We start from the raw sequence: 12727 nt of genomic DNA, 5'->3' as shown, positions 1-12727 counted from the left end.
AGCCTCATCGGTCTAACACACATGTTCTTGATCATGATTCGGATAGTTCGGACAATGATAGTAAGGAAGTATATGCCGCTGAATTTGTTTGGCCATCAAAGACCAAACCCGGTTCGGTTCCGTCTCTCAAGCCGATTCAAAAGAATCGGCAAGAGGAGCTGAAATTTACTTTTGATGTTTCTAAGTGTGATCGGATTTTTGATGAATTTCTTAAGAATGGTAACATCCGATTGTCACATGCTATTCCATCTCCCGACGAACTTAAATGACATGCATATTGTAAGTGGCATAACTCTACATCTCATGTTACTACTGATTGTAATGTTTTTCGTCGACAGGTACAATCGGCCATTAATGAAGGACGATTGGTACTTTCTGAGATACAAATTGACAAAGTTCATTTCCCTGTCTATACGCTGGAATTGAACAATCCAAAGGTGCTCATTCGGCCGGAGCAAGTCGAAGGAGCTAAGGGGGAGCATGTTGTCATCGGTGATCCAAGACCGATGAATACAAGTGACAAGATCCTTGCCCGGGAAGTTATCAAAGAGAAGACTGATGATGGCAAGAATACTTTGAAGATCATTGTCAGAAATCCCATACTCGGGAGGGGGCAAGGAAGCTCTCCACCAGAAAATCGGTCTACTGATCAGGCACAACCGGTCAGACCGGTGTCTCCGATCGGTCAGACCGGTCCGACCGGTCAGACTGGTTCTTCCAGCCGGTCTGACCGCCCTGGTGACCGTCCCCGGACTTTCAAGCCAAAATGTCCGAAAGTGGGTACTTGGAAGACCAATGAGGTGAAGGTGCAGGGAAGAGCTACTAATCAGAAGCCCACCTTCAACCAGTTGTTGAACAAGTACACAAAGGCCGTTCAAAACGATCGGCTGCTAAAAAAGAGACTGCGATCACCACCGAGCCAAGATCGTCCAGCATCCCTGAGGAGGGAGTTCAGCAGGCGCAGATGTGATGTTGTCACATTGTATCCTCCTCAGAAAATGTATGCTACCATGCCATGGATGCCACCGGCGTCAAATGCAACAAATCCGGTGTGGGAGCATGAAGGGATATGGATGCAGTGTTTTCCGATGCCTTATAATCCACATTATCAAGGGGAAAGCTCCAGAGTACCAGTACATGACCAATTGGGACCACGCCAATCTGGTCAAGTGTAGCAGGCTGCACCGATCAGACCGGTCACCTCCGACCGGTCAAACCGGTCTCATCAGAGGCCGGGCCAAGCTCTTGTTCCGAGGTTCGAGTATCGCGTCAAGGAGAAGAAAGGGGAGCAGAAGCCTGTGGCCGACCCAGAGAAGCTTAAAGCCGATGTTGTGGCTCAAATCGGTGAAATCAAGGTACCCATAAAGGATACGGGCAAGAAACCGATGGATATAGATACATCGGTTGACGTTCCTTCGCAAAAGCCGGTCATAGCCAATGATCATGAGGGCGGTAGCAGCAAGAGCGCGGTGGACAAGTACCATCAGCCTAGGTGGAGCCCCTCGGGTTTAACTCATACACAAAAGAGGAAATTGCAGCGCCTTCGCAACAAAGAAAAGAAGGAGCAGGAGAAAGAGAAGAAGATGGATGAGGACTTCAACATATACAGGCCCATGTTCCCTCAGAGCAAGGTTTGGAAGGCCAAGACAGCTGATCAACCAGCCAGACCGGTCGGACCACTGCAGCTGACCGGTCAGACCGGTCGAGCCTTCTGCAGAGCCAGCAGCCAAATCGGCGCCGCCCGTTTCGGTTTCTTCTGTTGACGAAGCCCCAGCAGTTCCTCCGGCAGCCGAAGACGAGGAATTGGTGGATTATGAAGCATCTCCGGAGCACACCAATCTGGAGATTAACGTGGTGCACTTGTCTTCGGATTACTTTGTGGTTCCGGAGGAAGACATGGCTCATCTTTAGTTTGGTCCCCGTGAAGCTGTGTTCCAGAAGCCAAGCGAGAAAGACAATCACCTCAAGGCTCTTTACATTAGAGGACACATCAACGGAAAGCCGGTGACTCGCATGCTAGTGGATGGTGGGGCCATTGTAAATCTTATGCCCTACTTATTGTACAAGAAGCTCGGCGGCCAAGACGAAGACTTGATCAAGACGAACATGATAGTCAGCGGCATTGGAGGGAGCGAGCCTCTTAGCGCCAAAGGAGTTGCTTCCATGGAGCTCACCATTGGGAGTAAGACGCTTGCTACAGCTTTCTTCGTCTCAGAAGTGTAAGGTAACTACAATTTGATTCTTGGGAGGGATTGGATTCATGCAAATTAGTGCGTTCCTTCTACCTTGCATCAATTTCTTGTTCAGTGGATCAGCGATGAGGTTAAGATTGTCCATGGGGACACTTCATCCTTTGTTGCTTTAGCCGATTCGGATTCTATTATTGCACACGACAACGTCAAGTGTTTATCGGGCATGGATCTGTCCGATTATGATTTGATCAGTTGCACTAAGGATGATTTTGTTTCTGCTGTACTAAAGCCGATGGATAATCGGCTAAATCATTTAATGTAAATCAGATGAGTACAACAGAAGCTCCAGAAGCGACCGGTCAGACCGCCCGTGCCGACCGGTCAGACCGGTCCTGTCCCGTTCGGCGCACAGGGCCGACCGGTCAGACCGGACACCCCGACCGGTCAGACCGGTCCAACGCAGAATGGCTGCAGCAAAGGCTAGATTAATATCGGGCGCGTACGAACGATATGTGTGAAGCCATTGAAGATTCTGGTGATCTAGATAAGTTGGGCCAAGGGTTTACATCGGCCGATCCTTTAGAAAAAGTAGATATTGGTGATGGAACTATTCCTAGGCCGACTTTTGTAAACAAAATTTATCGGCTAAATATAAAGCCGATTTGGTTAATTTGTTGAAGGAGTATGTTGATTGTTTTGCTTGGGAGTATCATGAAATGCCTGGTTTGAGTCGTGATCTTGTTGAGCATCGTTTACCAATTAAAGCCGGTTTTAGACCTTATAAACAACTGGTTAGGCGTTTCAATCCCATTATGTATGACCGAATTAAGACTGAAATTAATCGTTTACTTGATGCTGGATTTATTTGGTCTTGTCGTTATGCTGATTGGATCTCTAATATTGTACCCGTTGAGAAGAAAAATTCAGGGAAAATTAGAGTGTGCATTGATTTTAGAGATCTTAATAAAGCTACTCCCAAGGTTGAATATTCTATGCCTATAGCTGATATGTTGATCAATGAGGCTTCCGAACATCGTGTTATTAGTTTTCTTGATGGTAACGCCGGTTACAATCAGATATTTATGGCCGAAGAAGATATATCTAAAACAGCCTTTAGATGTCCGGGATTTGTCGGCTTGTTTGAGTGGGTGATTATGACTTTTGGTTTGAAAAATGCGGGTGCTACTTATCAAAGAGCTATGAATTTAATCTTCCATGATTTGATTGGTGTCATCTTGGAAGTGTATATTGATGATATTGTCATTAAATCGGCCGGTTTAGATCATCATTTAGCCAATTTAAGAATTGCTCTTGAAAGGATGCGCCGATATGGTTTAAAGATGAATTCACTCAAATGTGCTTTTGTTGTATCGGCTGGAAAGTTTCTTGGCTTCATTATTCATGAGAAGGGAATAGAGATTGATCCTAAGAGAGTTGAAGCCATGAAGAAGGTTGAAGCCCCTACATGCAAGAAGGATTTACAGAAGTTCTTGGGCAAGGTAAATTTCTTGAGAAGATTTATATCTAACTTGTCCGGGAAGATCGATGCTTTTACTCCTATTCTTTGGTTAAAAAATGAAACCAAATTTACTTGGGGGGCAAAACAGCAAGAAGCATTTGAGAATATCAAGATTTATTTGTCTTCACCACCTGTACTCAAAGCACCTAGGAGAGGAGTACCTTTCAAACTTATGTGGCTGCTGAAGACAAGGTTATTGGGGCTGTTTTGACTCAAGAGACCGAAGGGAAGGAATATATTATTACATATTTAAGACGACGACTTATTGATGCGGAGACGAGGTATACATTTATTGAGAAGTTATGTTTGTCTCTTTATTATGCTTGTACCAAATTGAGACATTATCTATTATCTAGTATTTGCATAGTATTATGTCAAACCAATGTGATCAAACATATGTTACAAAAACTGATTTTGAGTGGTAGAATCGGTAAGTGGGCTTATGCTTTGGTTGAGTATGATTTGGCTTGTGAACCTTTAAAATCTATGAGAGGCCAAATTGTAGCGGATTTTATTGTTGAGCATCGGATTAATGACAAGCATGATTTAGAAGTCGGCTATATTACTTGCACACCATAGAAGTTGTACTTTGATGGATCGGTTTGTGATGATGGTCAAAGGATTGGTGCTGTTCTTATTTCTCCGAATGGTGCTGTTTTTGAATTTTCAAACCGATTGGAAGAAGAGTGCACAAATAATCAAGTTGAATATGAGGCTCTTCTATTTGGCTTGGAATTCTTGCAATCCATGGGCGTGAAGCATGTTGAAGCCTTTGGAGATTCTCTTCTGGTGGTGCAGCAAGTATCTAAGGTATGCCAGTGTTATAATGGTTCTCTAAATGCATATCTTGATAAATGCCTCGATATTATTTCCTCTTTCGATGAATTTATTATCAAACATATTCCGAGGGAAGAGAATGGAAAGGCAAATACTCTGGCTCAACAAGCATCTGGCTATAATGTTACGAAAAAATATATCAACATTCGCAAGCCGATGCAAACGAAAGCCGAGTGTCTGGTTCTGGACGCACCGGTCCGACCGGTCAACGAAACCGGTCTGACCGCCCAGACTTGTCAGATGATGCAGCTGCTAGTTCTAATTCGGCAAAAAAAGATGATTCAATTGTCTCGGCCGAAGCCCAGGATTGGAGGGTTCCTCTTATGTCGTATTTGAGAGATCCTGGTCGTGGCGCAGAGAGAAATATTCGGCGTTTGGCTTTCAAGTATGTTTTAATTGACGATGAACTTTATCGTCGAACTGCCGAAAATTTGCTCCTCAAATGTTTAGACTCGGATCAGGCTCGTGTTGCTATGGGTGAGGTTCGTGAAGGTATTTGTGGTACTCATCAATCGGCTCCCAAGATGAAGTGGTTACTCAGAAGAGCTGGTTTCTATTGGCCCACCATGCTATCCGATTATTTTAGATAATATAAAGGGTGTGAAGAATGTCAGCGATTTGGTGATTTGCAATTGGTGCCTGCTGCGTTGATGCATTCTATTATTAAACAATGGCCGTTCCGATGTTGGGGGTTGGATTTTATTGGACAAATTAATCCTTCATCTTCAAAGGGGGCATCACTTCGTGTTAGATGCTACAGATTATTTTACTAAGTGGACCGAAACAGTTCCTTTGAAGAATATGACACATAGGGAGATAATTGAGTTTATTACTGAGCATATTATTCATAGATTCGGCATTCCACAAATTTTGACAACGGATCAATGTCCTTCATTTATATCAAAAGAGGTGCGTGCTTTTGCCGAATCTTATAAGATTAAGTTGATCAATTCATCTCCATACTATGCTCAGGCCAATGGGCAGGCCGAGTCTAGTAATAAGATTTTGATCAAACTTGTCAAGAAGAAGATAGAAGAAAATCCTAAGAGGTGGCATGAAGTGTTATCCGAAGCATTGTGGGCTCATCGTATATCTAGACATGGTTCTACTAAGATTACTCATTTTGATCTTGTGTATGGTCAAGAGGCCGTTTTACCCGTTGAGGTAAATCTGGACGCATATGGGTTGGCAAAGCAAAATGACCTCTTCGCTGTTGATTACCATGATTTGATGATGGATAATATTGATGAGGTGACCGACAAGCGTTTGAAGGCTTTGAAGGAGATTGAGAAAGACAAGCTTCGGGTGGCCAGAGCTTACAACAAAAAGGTAAAACTTAAATCTTTTCAGGTTGGGGATCTGGTTTGGAAGACAATTTTGCCTCTTGGGATGAAAAGCAACAAGTTTGGCACATGGTCACCAAGTTGGGAGGGTCCATACAAGATTATCAAAGTTATCTCCGAAAATTCGTATATGGTGGAGACGGTGCAAGGTGAACGTCTACTCAGGGCTATTAATGGGAGATACTTGAAGAAATTCTATCCTAGCGTATGGCAAAGTGCGTGAAGACGAAGACGGCTGGTATTAGATATCGTCCTTAGTTTTATTTTTAGACTTGTATGCTCTGTGTAAAACATGTACATCAGGATAGTTCTTACTTTTTTGCTTGTGAAACTCACCAAAAAGCTGGGGGCATATGTTGACAGCCAAATTTGGCACCTGCTCAGGTCGACCGGTCTGACCGGTCGGGCCGACCGGTCAGACCGGTCTGGTCTGTACAGTCCGAGTAGAATTATGGTTTTTGTAAAGAGTCCTCATGTAATCCTACTCGTGAAGGGGTACGTCTTCCCCGGCCTATAAATATAAAGGCAAAGGCCAATTGAGTTAATTCCCAATCGAATCAATACAAAAAATCGCATTACTTTTATCTCTCAAACCCTAGCCTTTTCCAATCCTAGATTGCTTTCTTCCTTCGTCCCGACGGCGTTTGAAGACGTTCTGAGTGGCCTGCCGACCTCAGAGCAACCCTACGATCACGAGCTGCGACAGGGTCCCTCCCGAGCTCGCTGTTCTAGGTCTTCGCGAGTTCACTGCCTGCACCGGTCAGACCGGTCGGCAAAACCGGTCAGACCGGTCCGCTCAGGATTTTCGCTGTGTTGATCGTTTTGACGATCGTCGCGCGTTCTCGTGCATTCGAGTGTGTTGGCGCAAATCTGTGTCAACACCATTCGAGAGAATCCTAGCGGGATGTCGGATAGCGATAAGGTAATCATTTAATACATTGTCTCTGAATATAGTTTGCACACTTTGATCACTGATTGTAGTTGGTGATATATAGCTCTCTAATTGTGTAGCAGCCATGTTTCTGAATGTTGCATACCTCTGTACTTTAATAGTAGGCAAGAACATGAATATGACAAAAAAAAATTCATGTTGCAGACTACTCTTGCTGCCTCCAATTTTGCTTCTATATGGAAGCACAACTTTGCGGGTGGCGCTGGGACACGACGCGGGTGGCCGCACGCCGACAAGGCCGTGCGCCTCCGCCAGGATGGCTGCCGGCGCCACGCCGCTGCAGCTAGGTCCTCGTGCCCGCTCGCCTGCTCACGGGTGCGCGCTTTGAGCTGCACTCGAGTTCGGCGGACCGCGGCGTCAGCAAGGGCCAGTGCGCCGCCGGTGGGATGCGCCCTTGCCGAGCGGAGCGGGCCGGCGCTAGCAACTGCGAAGGGCGAGCGCAGAGGAGGGAGGAAGGAGGGTGGAGAGAGGAAAAAAAAGTAAAATGCTGACGTATGGGTTCCACCACATGGTAGTTGGTATAGAGAGTGATATAGAGAATGGATGGATGCGGAGAAATTGAATATAAGAGAAGAGAATCTCGATGACCAGACAAGAATATTTTTTTTGGAAAGTGAATTTGGAGAGTGACGAGTGCGAAGAGCCTTGACGCGCTTGTTAGCGAGCGAATCTTGAGGCGTATCTTTTCCTCGTACACGCTCTGGTGAAGGCCCACCTGAAGAAGCAAATAAACGCGGCCGAGTACAGTACTCTATGGATGGGCCGGAGTGAAGGGAGAATCCAGAGCAAGATACGTGGCGTTTTTTATATTTTTATATTTTTCAAAATTATTTTTTACGAAATATATTTTTGGTTTCACAATTTACAGATTTATACCCCTACCACCCGGCAGGTCTAGCGTCCTTTGGCACACTCTTGGGACATTACTTACACGAAAAGAAGAAGCAAATGTTGCGCATGTATGCTGTTACACTCGAGTTCTGAAATCTCGGCTATCAACCACACCGAAACCTAGTTCACGGTGGTGAATGCGCGAACTACGTTTATCCCCGCGTACGTTTGAGGCGGCACATGCACGCGCGACGCGCTACAAAAAACGTACCCCACCTACATACGTGAATAGGTAGTTGGACGATATGAATCTTGCCTAGTGGTACGTAGCAGCATTCTTTTTAAGGCTAATAAATCGAACCGGGTACAAACGCCTACTACAAGCTTTGGCGTCGTTTAGTTGCTCATGTAAAATTGTAAAAATGAAATCTTTGCACAGCTAAAGTATTAAACATAGATTAATCGCAAAACTAATTACAGAACTCGTCTGTAAACTAAGAGACGAATCTAATGAGCCTAATTAATCTATCATTAGAATATGTGTGCTATAGTAATTACTCTAGCAATTTAGTGTCTAATCATAGCCTAATTAGACTCATTAGATTCGTCTCGCAATTTACAAGCAAACTATGCAATTTATTTTTTATTTCATCTAGATTTAATACTCAATACATGTAACATTCTTTTTCGATGTGATAGATTTGGAATTTTGAATTTCACAACTAAACAACGCCACAAACAACACCGTAGCATCGGGTGACGTGTCCTCCTCCGGGAGGTAGGTGTGGATGAGCGGCGGGCCCGTCATGCCAATTCTTGCAGCACAGCTCGCAGCATCATCCCTTCCGCACCCACCCCAGCAACGCAAACGGATTTTTTTTTCATTTTTGTATTTAAAAAAATTAAAATTTCAAAAATATATAGCGGTTTCGAAAAATTTCAAAACTATACCCCTGTCGCCCCTTGCCTGGGCGACAGGGGGCCTGTCGCCCTCTGGTTGGGCGACAGGACCTAAATGTAAAAAAAATTACATTTAGGTCCTGGCGCCCGGGACGCATTAAACAGCGAACTTGTAAAATAGATATAAAATTGTAAAAAAATCATAAAAATACAAACTCAACTGTTCTGAATTCTATGAAACAAGATCTACAACTTTTGTTATATAAAGTTTTTCATTTGATCAATGTATCTTGCTCTATTTTAAATACTAGTTTAATACACTTTTATTTAAATCTCAAGATCCATCCTTTGGATGCAAGTCACCTTTGGCTAGAGTGTTGCATATGGTGAGCATAGGCTTGCACAAAATTGGTAGATCCAGAAAACATTTCTAGAATAAGTTTTTAAATTAAATCTTGCAATATGTCTAGTTTAAATGGGTTATTTATCCATGCTGCTATACTGAGTTTTAGAAGCCATAACTTTTACAGTACCATTATTTTATTTCCTAAGAGCTACAAAAAAAGTTTGGTAAATTTTAGATAAGCACAACTAGATCAAATGAATTATTTCAAATTTTTCTAGGTACAAGAACTATTTTTCTTGATTTAGTGCATTTACCTTAGTCATAATTCATTTGGTCTAGTTGTGCTTATCTAAAATTTACCAAACTTTTTTTATAGCTCTTAGGAAATAAAATAATGGTACTGTAAAAGTTATGGCTTCTAAAACTCAGTATAGCAGCATGGATAAATAACCCATTTAAACTAGACGTATTGCAAGATTTAATTTTAAAAATTATTTTAGAAATGTTTTCTGGATCTACCAATTTTGTGCAAGCCTATGCTCACCATATGCAACACTCTAGCCAAAGGTGACCTACATCCAAAGGATGGATCTTGATATTTAAATAAAAGTGCATTAAACTAGTATTTAAAATAGAGCAAGATACATTGATCAAATGAAAAACTTTATATAACAAAAGTTGTAGATCTTGTTTCATAAAATCCAGAACAGTTGAGTTTGTATTTTTACGATTTTTCTACGATTTTATATCGATTTTACAAGTTCGCTGTTTAATGCGTCCCGGGTGCCAGGACCTAAATATTTTTTTTTTTACATTTAGGTCCTGTCGCCCAGCCAGGGGGCGACAGGCCCCCTGTCGCCCAGGCAGGGGGCGACAGGGGTATAGTTTTGAAATTTTTCGAAACCGCCATATATTTTTGAAATTTTAATTTTTTTAAATATAAAAATGAAAAAAATCCAAAGCAAACTACGTGAGACCCAGGCCTAGTTTTATCTGCGATAGCTAAGCAAGTTGGCAGCCCATTTCTACTCCCAACTCCCCTTTCTATTTTTTATTTTTGGGGCAATTGTATTCTTATCTCTATTTTGATCATGAATTATGATTTTACCATTGTTTTTCCAGCCTTTGTGATTTTACCTGTGCTTTCTAAAATGAAGACAGAGTTTACCCCTACTTCGTGAACAACACCTAACGGTATGAAACTGGCTGGTAGAAGGCGAGTTTGCCCTTGTGAATTTGCCTCTAATTTTGTAAATACTTTGCGATTTTATCCTTTTTTATATTAAACATATGGATACCTTTTTATTATATCTGAGAAGTTCATCGGCAACACCCCCATCATAAAGCTCATGCGTCGTGGCACAAGTATACCAGCCCTCGCCAGTCGCCACCAGCCGCCAGAGTGCCTCCTAAGACTGAAAAGGCGGGTAACAAGAAGAAGGGCGGCTGGCTGAAGAACATATCAAGTCCGTTGCCATCGGGTTTCATTCAGGAGAAGGACACGACCGCTAAGTCTGGCGTGTCCACGACGGCAGCCGTGCCCAAGTCGGTCTCCGCCAATGCCTCCACCGGAGCCTGCTGTCGGCTTGTCGTCCGAGAGCCTCAAGGTGCACTAGTACAGTAGAGCAAGGAGCTCACAAGTAGTGTCATACGTGCTGTGTAGGTGGATTGGTAAGAAAATTATGTGCGAGGTAAGAGGTCACGGGTTTGAGTTATGATATAAAGTAAATTTTTCATTGCACAGACCTTTTGATCCCCAATGAAATTTCCATTTATACGGGATCTAGGCATAATTCCCAACCCATTCTATATAGAATCCTTTTCATTCTATCACACCACCAATTGACCAAGGGATGGTGCCTGTGAACTTGCATCCGGGGAGTTGAAGAACTTCGGGTGTGGAAACCGGGACACCCGGGACTAATATATGCTCCGAGATCTTTGGTCCTGGATTCATAGTTCTGGTGCCAAAACCGGTTGCTAATGGTTTGGATGGAAACCGGTTGTGATGGTTTCGATTTTGCATTATTGGTGCTACTTCTATTTGGTGGAAAATGGTTTTTCTACCAAACAATTCAGTTTGGTTTGGTTTCACAGGAGAAATGGTTTGGGATACTAATAGCGCTGAGTGGCTGCTGTGTACATCGTCCTCGAGCTTGCTTGACTAGTCGTGCTCATTGTCTTAGCTATTAGTAGCGTGTAGCAATTAAATGTACTACTACCAGCAAGGTCATCATGCACTACTTCCGGATCTCCACATTCCTCTCTACCTTTGATGGGTGGTGTGGTTTCGTTTTTACCTGCTGTGGGGTGGTTTGAAGTAGTTAATATCGGCGTATTTAATAAAAATAGTTTGGTATATATGGGTTTGATCTGGATCTCAGACCATTGGCAGCTTGAGCCACAGCCAGTACCACTGCCACGTGATGTGCTTATCTATCTTGGATCGTACTCCGCCGAGACCGATGAACAGTAAGATGAGAAATGCATGGTCAAAGGGACGGGCCCGACATGCTACAAAGCAGATCGTGCCTAATATTGCGACGGCTAACCAGAAAGGCCACACACCACCAGCCTGCTTAGCCTGCATGCTTTGTTGCCCCAGGAAGGACGAAGGAATAATCTCTGTCTCTCTATACAGTACAGCTCTCACTATGGATACCGATTATTTTTTTAAAAAGAAATGGATACTAATTATATATGAGAAACATTACTAGCTATCATCAGATGACCCTCTCTCATTTTGTAACAGGTTCGTGCTCTTTAACGTCACAGTCATCAAAAGAGATGCAATGATGATCATGTGCAAAGCAGGCAATGCAAATTACGACAGTAACATTCTACTTGCTCCATTTTTATTTACTTGTCGTATTAGATTTGTTCTAAGTCAAATTTGGCTAACTTTGACCAAATCTATAGAAAAATATAGCAACAACTATATATACTACCTAAAATATGCACTGTCAATAAATATTTCATGGTTGATTCAATGGAATAAATTTGGTATTGTAGATATTATTATTTTCTCCAATAAATTTGGTCAAAGTTGGCTAAGTTTGACTTAAGGCAAACCTAATATGAGATCGAAATAAAAACAGAGGGAGCAAACAAAAGAAGATAAAAGGGTTTTCCTTCCTTTCACGTACTGCTACAACAACAAACTTCTATTAATTTTGTTCAAAACTAGTAACGTTCTATACAGCAGGAGAGGGGGGGTGATTAATTTCATCCCTAGCGCCACTTGTGGGAAGCAGAAAGAGATTGGCTACCAAAATGCATGGCTCTACATTATCCAACCACCTCAACAAAAACTAAATTAGCAAAGATCAGTTGGATCCATCATGATGGTGCATCTTTTTTTTTTGAGAATCACACAGTACAACGAAGATGCCTACAACACGCACGCACACTCACACCCTATGAATACACGTACGCAAATCCTACCCCTATGAGCACCTCCGAAGGACTGAGCACCGGCAGATCTGAAGATTCTCGAAGTCACCACTGACGCCTCGTCGTCGACGGGAATGTCGCTTACCACTTAACGTGTAACACCGGTAAATCCTAAGAAAATCCCAGAAAAAGATGCGAGCACCAGGATTTGAACCCTGGTGGGTAGCGTCCCACTGGACCGTCCTACCATTGGACTACAAGCCAATTCGCTCATGATGGTGCATCTCCAACACAGAAGGGAACGATTGGCCGGATATATAGATATATATTGCACTTAGCGCTCCACTTACCACCACAGGATATATATTTGCACTGTCTGGTAGTACTTGCCTATATATAGTCTTTCTTTCCACC

Source organism: Panicum virgatum, chromosome 9N (assembly GCF_016808335.1).
Source record: "Panicum virgatum strain AP13 chromosome 9N, P.virgatum_v5, whole genome shotgun sequence".
Classification (NCBI taxonomy): domain Eukaryota; kingdom Viridiplantae; phylum Streptophyta; class Magnoliopsida; order Poales; family Poaceae; genus Panicum; species Panicum virgatum.
The sequence above is the reverse complement of the archived record's forward strand: the minus strand, read 5'-3'. Positions refer to the sequence as shown.